We start from the raw sequence: 10,166 nt of genomic DNA, 5'->3' as shown, positions 1-10,166 counted from the left end.
CCTTTTCAGTGACTCTGGGCAAGTCACATCTCCTCCAAGCTTCAGTTTTATCATTGGAGGAATAAGGATCACAATACCGAGCTCGGTTTTCTGGGTATAGATAGTATTATGACATAATTAGCCATTTCATGTCCTGTGAGGTATGGTAGGGAGTAGGTGTAATGAGGAGTCGGGTCATAGATGTGCCCAGCATCTCATGATGGCCTGTTCTGACCCTATGAGGTGGGTGCTATAGGGTCACAAGAGAAGTGGGAATCAGGGCATTGGGGTTCAGAGGGGGAGTGATGGTTTCCCCCAGGGGAAGACGGAGGAAGTGGCAGGTGGGCGGGGCTGTGAAGGAAGGGCAAGATTTGCCAAGGAGGGAAGGACCTGCCCGCTGGGTAAGGAGCCTCTGCAGACCTTAGTGGCTGAAGGAGGCAAGGATTTATCATGTCCACACTTCTGTGGGTTGGCTGCTGGTTCTTCTCAGTCTTCTTGCTCTCCCCCCTGCCATGTCCTGGGACCTGCTGATCCCTTTCCCCAGATGCTCTTTCTCCTCCACCCAATCAAAGGTCACCTCCTTTGTCAAACCTTAGCACACCGCACCCACCCTCGACCCTGCTCTCTGCCCCACTGCCCTGAATCTCGGTTGGTTACCCATCCTGTGGGCTAGCTTGGAGGTGAAAAGGCCATGACCATGAATGGGTGAGTGATCTACCATGTTCCCAGGGGACTGGGAACCCCGAGGCCAGACCGCATCCTTGTGACCGTCAGTGCCCTGGGACCTGGGGACCTCAGCATCCCTGGTCAGCCTGGGAAGTTGTATAAATGACTCACACCGCACCTCCTCTTGGGCCCTACAGGCCAGGCCTGGGCAAGGGTGAGGGTGAGTCCGGGACTTGCTCTCAGCTGATTAAACTAGTTCTCTGTTGCTGTAGATCAAATACTCTAAAGCTTTGCTGCTTTACACACCACCATTTAGTGTCTCACAGTGTCTGAGGACCAGGATCTTGGAGGGGCTGTGCTGAGGGTTCAGGCTCATGTGTCTCATGAAGAGGCAGCCAAGCTATTCCCGGGGCCGTGATCTCGGAGCCTCGAGTGTGGCTGGAGGATCCACTCCCAAGCTCGCCCCCACGGCTGCTGGCAGAAGGCTTCAGACCCCCGCCTGGGGACCTGTCCAGAGGGCTGCCAATTGTCAATGACACTGCTTATCCCAGAGTTAGCAAATCACGAGGGAGGGGGAGAGAGAGAGAGAGGAAAAAACCAAATGCCTTCTACAGTCTAGTCTCTGAGTCACAGGCCATCAGTTCTGCCTCCTAATTCCATCACTTTGATGAGAGGCCCTGAGTCCAGCCCACACCATAGGAGGGTGTGACACCTGGAGGTGAGGTCACTGGGGACGACTTGCTGGTGCTCCCGCAGCAACAGCGACAGCAACAGCGCAGGACACTGGACCGGACAAGCCCAACGCTGTGGTTGCTGCCGGACGCAGTCTGCCTGGAGGAAGAGGCTGAGCTGGCCACACAGCAGGGCCCCAGGTGGGGCAAAGGTATGAGCAAAAGTCAGAGGTGGGAACCATGGCCATGACCCCTGACCTGGCTGGGAGGCAGTACAAGGTGACCATCAGACTTAGGGCACCTGAATGGGAGATGGGGGGAAGGGGAAAGCCTGGCTGGGGCAGAGGGAAGGGGATCCCCCCTCTTTCACAGCAACCTTGCAGGCCCCATGTCGAAGACATCAGTCACACGAGGTAGGAGCAGAGAGCCTGATCTCAGAGGAGGGCTGCCTGGAGAGCTACCCAAATAGGAATATCCACACTGGACTTTGTGTGAACAAAAATGTCCTTTTATGTGTTGAGTGCTGACACTGGGGTGTTTTTTAAGTAGTTGACCTCCCCATCGATACAGCGAGCCAGGAGCTGCACAGCAAGGGTCCGATATTCCACAGCACCTGCTACCTGACACCCCCTCAGGGCTCCCAGCCTGCCCGAGGGGCCTTGCCTCGGAAGATCTCCCACCCAACACACTGGCCAACTCAGACAGCCCGAGGACCACAGGGCTTGTCAGGCGGGGTAGAGAGGCTCAGAGGCCCTCAGGGATGGGCGGAGCTGCGGTCTCCTGAAATCAGGCTGCCCTTTGACCTGGGAGAAGTTCTCAGACATCATTATCCGCCGGGGACAAAGAGCCTGCTGGGGCCCAGGTGCCGATGACGGGTGGGACAGGGGTCAGCCAGCACAGCTCTGCCAGCAGCCACGTGGCCGATGACGGGTGGGAGAGGGGTCAGCCAGCACAGCTCTGCCAGCAGCCACGTGGCCGGCCCAGCCTCACCCTCTCAGGGGGGCTGGGCTTTGCTAGGTATCAGGAGGGGGCGAGGCAGGAACATGGGGGCTGCTGAGCGAGCAAAGCAGAGAGGAGGGAGGGGCAGGGCACTCGTGGGTGAGAATTACTGGGGAGGGTCAGGGTCGAGGTGAGGTTTAGGGGAGCAGGAGGCTGAGGTTTAGGCCTTTGTGCAGCAAACTTCTATTGAGATAGAGGTGGGGCAGGCAGGCAGGGTCCCTGACGGTGCCTCCTGGCCTGCCGTCTGGGGGAACTGATGTCCAGTCAAGAAGTCAAGAATTGGTCCCCCAGGTAGGAAGGAGCCCTGGGAGGTGCTTGAGCTGGAGCGGGTCATGGGCCGGGTCAGAGGGGCGGTGGATGCCTGGGGCTGAACTGGCTGTCTGTCTTAGTGACCCCAGGGGAGGGCAGAGTCAGGTCCCTGTGCCACTTTCTAAGAATCTAGAGTCCAGGTGGATGCTTCCCAGTTGCACTCTGTCTCTCTTACAGATGGTTGGCAGGGCCATGCTCCCTCCTGAAGCTCTGGGGGAGGATCTGTTTCCTTGTCTTTTCCAGCTTCTAGAGGTACATGTATTCCTTGGCTCATGGGTCCCTTCTCCATCCCCAAAGCCAGTAGAGAAGCATCTTCAAATCTCTTTCTCTGTTCCCATTGTCACATCACGTTCTCCTTTCTAGAGCTAGTCAAGTCTCTCTCTGCCTGTCTTATAAGGATACATGTGATTCCATTTACAGCCCATCCAGATAGTCCAGGATAATCTCATCTCAGGATTCTTAGTTTAATCACATAGGCAAAGACCCACTTTCTCCACATATAAGGTAATATTCACAGGTCTAGGCACTAGGACATGGGTATCTTTGGGGGGCCACCTTTTTAGCCCACCACAGATGCCAAGCAAACTATTCATTCTCTTGGAGCCTCAGATTCCTCATCAGGGAAAGTTCTGTATGCAAATGTATGTAAATTAGGAGACTTGATCTGCCCCTAAACCACAAACTGGGGAAGGCAGACGCCTGAAGAGCATCTTGTCTTGGGCAGATGAGTCCTGACCCTACTCCTTCTCTGTGTGCTCCTCTGCTCCAAGCTAGCCAAGGTCCATGGCAGGCCAGGGCTGTGTAGGGAAAGGAGCCCCAGCTGGGAATCCTATGACTTGCATTCAAATACCAGCTCTTCCAATGAGACCTCCAAGGTCACTTACCATATCTGGAATATTTTGCGTTTCCAAGAAACTCATGTATGTTAGTCCTGCCTTGGGAGAGGGTTGGGCAGGGACCTCTGAGGTCCCTGTGCTCTGAGATATGATGATTACAGACCTTCACATTCGTGGTATCTTCCTATTGCTAAAGAATCTCGGTCCGTCTCCTAGTAACAGCGATGATTTTCACTGAGCCCCTGGAAGAAGGGCCATCTCTCAACGGAGTGGCAGAGGCTGCTGGAGGTCCATTGTGGGCGGAGGGGAGAGCATCCTTGTTTCTCACTTGCTTCCATCCAGGCCCACTGGTCTAGACCAGGGTCAGCAAACTACACTCTGTGTCTGAACGACCTATGGGCTAAGAATGACTCGTACAGATGAACGTCTGCCATCATTTGATTGCAGGGGATGCTGACTGAGCCCCAGTTAGGTGAAATGTCACTCTCCAAAAATTCTGCCCTTCTCAAGAGTAGACCTGTAGTACAAAAAACTGTATTCAATTATTTACTCTGATTTTTGTCAACTAAAATTTTGTGGACATTTCTTTCCTCTTTTGTTAAATAAATACTGCATAAAGTCCTCCATTTCCTCTTGGCCTGTAAAACCCCCATCAGCCCCCACGAATTGGCTGCCCTACATTCCACTCAAATCACTCTCAAGCCATCCCCAGATCCACCCTGCACTTTGGAGCCAGAAGGACCTCCCCAGTGTAGGTCTGACAACATCAGTCCCCTGATGAAACTGCCCAGTGGATTCTCTGTGCCCTCAGGATGCCTCTGGCCCCTTAGCCGGCTTACTGCCCTTGCAGGGTGGGCTCTGCCTTCCTTGCCAGCTGCTCCCTACCCTCCTCCAGCCTTGCTGAGCTTCTGCCAGTTCCCTAGGACATCGAGCTTCCCCTAGTGCCAGCATTTTGCAACAAGGTCTTCCCTCTGCTGGAAAGACCTGTTACCCAAATGTCATTCATCTTGGTCTTTCAGGAGTCCTTTCAGACACCACCTCCTCCAGAAAGCCTTCCCTGATCCCAGCCCCTCCATTTGGTCAATTCCTGACTGTATTTCTTCCTCTTCAACATCATCCTGTCAGATTCAACCCGCTTCTGCAGACTTTCAGGGTCTTCTAATCTTGCTTATCTCAGGTAAAAGATTTGCTTTACACCCTTCTTTGTCTCCTGCATGTTCTGTGTCAAAATCCTTGTGTGGGTTGCTGATTTTAAAGCCCCACAACGCCAGGCTGAGAGTGGAACCTGGAGCTGCCAGGATACCTCACCCTAGGGTTAGCTCCCACCTGGAACAGCTACTCTTCCCTGGCCCGGCCCACTCTGGTCTGCTGGTCATCCTCATGCTCATGAACTAGGCTGACACTCAAGGGCCTAGGCCTGGGCCAGCTTGGGACTTCAGTGAAGCCACCGGAGAGGGAACTGGTGCATGAATATCACTCCTTCTTGCTAACTCAACCTCAGCTCCTGATAACCAATGCTTCCTTCTCTCCAGGGCCACCCTTTAAAGTATGCGGTTTATACCATTGACCTCAGAACCAGCCAGGACTTTGCAGCTATTATAGAGCATAGGCTCTGAAGCCAGAATACCTGGACTTAAATCCTGGCTCTGCCTCTTACTAGCTGTGTGATCCTGGGCAAGTTTTTAAACCTTTGTGCCTCCATTTCTTCAACTGTAAAATGAGACAAATTACAGTAGTATCTACTCCATAGAGTTGTTTTGAGGCTTCAATAAATCCACACAGGTAATATACCTGAAACCAGAACTGGCAGACAATACGCACTGAAGTTTAGCACCTGTTACTACCTGCTGTAGTTCATGAAAGCTGCTGCTTCTCCTTTCGGAAAAATAAGGACTGCACCACCCTACCTCCAGTCTTCCAATGCTTCCCCCACAGAACATCACTTCCCATCACCCCCCAGAAACTACAGGTTCCTCCTGCAGTTTCTCTGAGATGCACTGTCATCTCCTCAGTGCAAAGCGGTTCAACAGTGATTCTCCAAGAGTGGGCTTCAAACCAGCAGCTTTAGCGTCCACCCAGGAACTTGTTAGAAATGCAGATTCTCAGCACCACCCCAGACCTACTGAATCAGAAATTCTGGGGGTGGGACCCAGCAAGCTGTGTTTTACCAAGTCCTCCAGGTGATTCTTTTTTTTTTTAATCTTTATTGGAGTATAATTGCTTTACAATGGTGTGTTAGTTTCTGCTTTATAACAAAGTGAATCAGTTATACATATACATATATCCCCATATCTCCTCCCTCTTGCATCTCCCTCCCACCCTCCATATCCCACCCCTCTAGGTGGTCACAAAGCACCAAGCTGATCTCCCTGTGCTATGTGGTTGCTTCCCACTAGCTATCGATTTTACATTTGGTGTGTATATATGTCCATGCCACTCTCTCACTTCGTCCCAGCTTACCCTTCCCCCGCCCCATGTCCTCAAGTCCGTTCTCTACCTCTGCATCTTTATTCCTGTCCTGCCCCTAGGTTCTTCAGAACTATTTTTTTTAGATTCCATATATATGTGTTAGCCTACAGTATTTGTTTTTCTCTTTCTGACTTACTTCACTCTGTATGTCAGACTCTGGGTCCATCCACCTCACTATAAATAACTCAATTTCGTTTCTTTTTATGGCTGAGTAATATTCCATTGTATATATGTGCCACATCTTCTTTATCCATTTATCTGTCAATGGACATTTTGGTTGCTTCCACGTCCTGGCTATTAGAGCTGCAATGAACAATGTCGTACGTGACTCTTTTTGAATTATGGTTTTCTCAGGGTATATGCACAGTAGTGGGATTGCTGGGTCATATGGTAATTCTCTTTTTAGTTTTTTAAGGAACGTCCATACTGTTCTCCATAGTGGCTGTATCAATTTACATTCCCACCAACAGTGCAAGAGGGTTCCCTTTTCTCCACACCCTCTCCAGCATTTATTGTTGGTAGGTTTTTTGATGATGGCCATTCTGACTGGTGGGAGGTGATACCTCATTGTAGCTTTGATGCATTTCTCTAATGATTAGTGATGTTGAGCATCCTCTCATGTGTTTGTTGGCAACCTGTAACTCCAGGTGATTCTGATTTACAGGAAAGTTTGAGAACCACTGCAGCGGAGTGTAGCATAGTGGTGTATTTTGTTAGCTCTGGCCCAGAGTGACTGCACCCTCCTCCAGGAAGTTGTTCCTGATTTACCCAGAACCCCCTTTCATTGACCCCCGCCAACTTCCTCCCTGCATTGCAGTCATTTGTGCCCAGAGTGCCTCCCCAGATTGCAAGTTCCCTGAGAGCAGGGTTGAGTCTCACCTATCTCCGTGCCTGCACTGGCCTTTGCTTAGAAAGATAAGCTAAATCAAGCACACCGCATCTCCAGTTTCCTCTGACTGAGGCTACTATTACTGGGCTTCTGCTCTCTGGGACCGTCGCTCACATTGTGGTTTTCCTCTGGGTATGTTTTCATCTCCGTGCTGGGATGCCTCTTTGTCACTCCTAGCGTCCTCCAGTTTTAATGGTTACTCGGGACATTTTACCCTTCCCTCCCCCATTATGTTTGTTCAAACCTGTTGGACAGGTTGCCCCATCTCCTGGTAAATCTGGCCTCCCAATTTCTGTTCCAATCATATCTCTTCTATTGATAACATTTGTCAAGTACTAGATACTAGGCTCTGTGCTGGGCACTTCGTTCATTCTTTTAGCCCTTACAACAACCCTAGGAAAGAGATACTTTACTTATTCCCACCTGGATGGAGCATAGGGATACTGAGGCCTGAACCCAGTACGTAACAATCACATGTCATCTGTGTCACCTTGTGGGCTTCTGAACAAGACTGCATTTGAAGAAAAGAGTTCACTGCTAAGGAAAGCTGGGAAAACTACTGATGAAAAGTAATTGTCTTTTTAAAAAATATAATTAACATATAATATTTGTGGGCTTCCCTGGTGGCGCAGTGGTTAAGAATCCGCCTGCCAATGCAGGGGACACGGGTTCGAGCCCTGGTCCGGGAAGATCCCACATGCTGTGGAGCAGCTAAGCCCATGAGCCACAGCTACTGAGCCCACGTGCTGCAACTACTGAAGCCCACGAGCCTAGGGCCTGTGCTCTGCAACAAGAGAAGCCACCGCAATGAGAGGCCCGTGCATCACAAGAGTAGCCCCCGCTCGCCACAACTAGAGAAAGCCCACGTGCAGCAACGAAGACCCAGTGCAGCCAAAAAATATATATGTAATATTTGTTACAGGTGTACAGCATGATGATTTGATATATGTATATTGTGAGATGATCACAATGAGTCTAGTTAACATCCATCACCACACATAGTAATTGTCTTTCTTTTTTTTTTGCGGTACGCGGGCCTCACACTGTTGTGGCCTCTCCCGTTGCGGAGCACAGGCTCCGGATGCGCAGGCTCAGCGGCCATGACTCATGGGCCCAGCCGCTCCGCGGCATGTGGGATCTTCCCGGACCGGGGCACGAATCCGTGTCCCCTGCATCGGCAGATGGACTCTCAACCACTGCGCCATCAGGGAAGCCCAGTAATTGTCTTTTAATGTGTCTGTTTCTTCCCCCAGAATGCAGGCTTCCAGAGAGTAAGGACTGCACCCCCAGATCAGCACAGGGCTAGGAGGGTCTCCAGAAAGGTGAGCAAGAGGGAGGGATGGATAACAAAGCACGCATGAGGAGCTCTCAGTGTGAGGGGAGATTTACTCCCCATCCCTTCCCTGCAGGGGAAAGGTCCTGGGAGACTTGAGTAAAAAACTTACAGATGGAATGATGCAAGGGGCACTTTCTGTATGTTTTGCAATAAAAACTTGCTAAAATGGGGTAGGGATTGTTCTGAAGGCTGGTTCCCAAGTGTTTCAGGCCTATTCCTCTCCAGTCGGCCAGACCTGTCCCACAAGACAGGGCCAAAGGCCACTACTGAGCCCGTACCCCCAGGTCAGGCATTAGAGCTGGAGGTCAGTGCTCCTGGGTTCTTGTCTGAAACCTGAACTTATCTTCAATCATCTCTTTGTGCTTCAGCCCTACCTCCATGTCACCAAGTCCTAGAGATTCTAAGGCCTCAGCATCTCTCCAGCACGCCCTTCTTTGTGGTACATGGGCCTCTCACTGTTGTGGCCTCTCCCGTTGCGGAGCACAGGCTCTGGACACACAGGCTCAGCGGCCATGGCTTACGGGCCCAGCAGCTCTGCGGCATGTGGGATCTTCCCGGACCAGGGCACGAACCCGTGTCCCCTGCATTGGCAGGCGGACTCTCAACCACTGCGCCACCAGGGAGCCCCAGCCCTCCCTTCTTACATTTCACCCACCACTGCTTTAGTTCAGTCTACATCCTTAGCACCTCTCCCTTCCTTCCTCCCTCTCTCCTTCCCTGCCTCCTTCTTCCTTTCTTCCTTCCAACATTAGCCAAGTCCCTCCTGTGAGCCAGGCCCGGTGTCGGGCACTGGGACACAGAGAGCACACTAATTCTACCTTTGCCCTCAAGTAGCTCCTTCTCTGCAGGACATGTGTATAGACACTCAGAGTTATAGATGCTCTGAAAGAAAGAAGCTAGGGGTCTAATGGGGACACAGAGGTGGAGAGGGCCCTCCTAGGGCCATTACCCTCCAGACCCACTCTCCACCTTTCTCTACCGTAAACTCTGCCTGGATTCTCTGTATAGACTGTGTCATTGGGCTCCTTTACCTTCTGGCCATTGGAAAGTCCTGGCAGAAGATGGGAGGGAGGGAGGGACAGAGAGTGAGTGACCTTGCTAGGTCACTATGGGCTGTCTGTGCCACAGCTGCCATCAGGCAGCCCTCTCCACACACCTCCCACTCCAGCTGGCCTCCTCCCTTTGCCCTTCAGGCCACATGCCCCCCAAAATGTCACTGGCCTTGGGGTACTGCACCATCCCTTGAATTTTTCCCTGTATCCTGCCTACACCTTTGCAAACAGTCTTTGTATTAAAATTTCCTCAAATTACCCAACTACAGCTATGCTGTTGCCTGTGGGAACCCTGACTAATACAGGGCAGAGGTAGTCAGGAAGGGTGCCATGGAGGTGACACTGAAGGTGTTCTTACCTGGACAGTGATCCTTCTAAAGCCAAAACTGACCTTATGTCATCCCTGCTAAAGCCCTTTGTGGCTCCCCATTTCTCTGAGGATAAAGTGCAGACTCCTTAGCCTGGCACCTGGGACTGTACACCATCTGGCCCCGATGGACAAGCAGCATGTGGTGAAATCACTCAGACGGGGGACAGGAGAGATTTAGAAGGGAGGGACGGAGTCCCGGGAGGGAGGGAGTTCCGCGCCCCGAAGCAGCCCTGCCTGGCAAATTCCTGGATGGGGAAGGAGGAGGTTGGTGACATGTGGCACCGCAAAGCCACACCAGGCCCCCCTCCCCTTGCCATCACCTCTGTCCTCCAACCCTCCAAGTGAGCCCAGCACCGGGAATGAGTTTGACCCAGACAAGCCCTAGCCTTGGGCCATGAGAACTGGTTCAAATCCCAGCCCCAGCATTGACATCTGGCAAGCTTTTTGGGTCTCTGAGCCTGAGTTTTCCCAACTACAAAATGGCAACAACCTCACAGGGCTATGAGAGAAGCTTAAAGGAGGAAAAGGATGGGAATTTCCTTTTGTCAAGCAGCTCCAGTGTTAGGAACTCCCCGTCTCCCCCATCCCAC

This window comes from Leucopleurus acutus (assembly GCF_964270905.1).
Source record: "Leucopleurus acutus genome assembly, chromosome: 8".
Taxonomy (NCBI): Eukaryota; Metazoa; Chordata; class Mammalia; order Artiodactyla; family Delphinidae; genus Leucopleurus; species Leucopleurus acutus.
This window is presented reverse-complemented; position numbering follows the sequence as displayed.